This window comes from Odontomachus brunneus, unplaced genomic scaffold (assembly GCF_010583005.1).
Source record: "Odontomachus brunneus isolate Ranch 3 - 2012 unplaced genomic scaffold, Obru_v1 Obru_scaffold_062, whole genome shotgun sequence".
Taxonomy (NCBI): Eukaryota; Metazoa; Arthropoda; class Insecta; order Hymenoptera; family Formicidae; genus Odontomachus; species Odontomachus brunneus.
Genome location: NW_022639512.1, coordinates 198,707 through 198,942, shown reverse-complemented (window position 1 = coordinate 198,942; position 236 = coordinate 198,707).

Genomic DNA, 236 nt, shown 5'->3' with positions numbered 1-236 from the left:
GAGTTGCATGATTTATCGAATCCCAGCCATTTTACATAAACCTTATCACCTTTTCTGCACAACACTTTTTCCACCAAGTACACGTTTGGATTGGCAACACGATGCAGTTCGTACTCGTAGAAACCTCCGACTATAGGCTGTCCGCGAGAATCTTCGAGCAGATAAGTCACAGGATTGGTCGCCTGCACCTTGGCGATCTTAAACACCTCAGTAGTCCAATCGGGCGTGTAACCTTT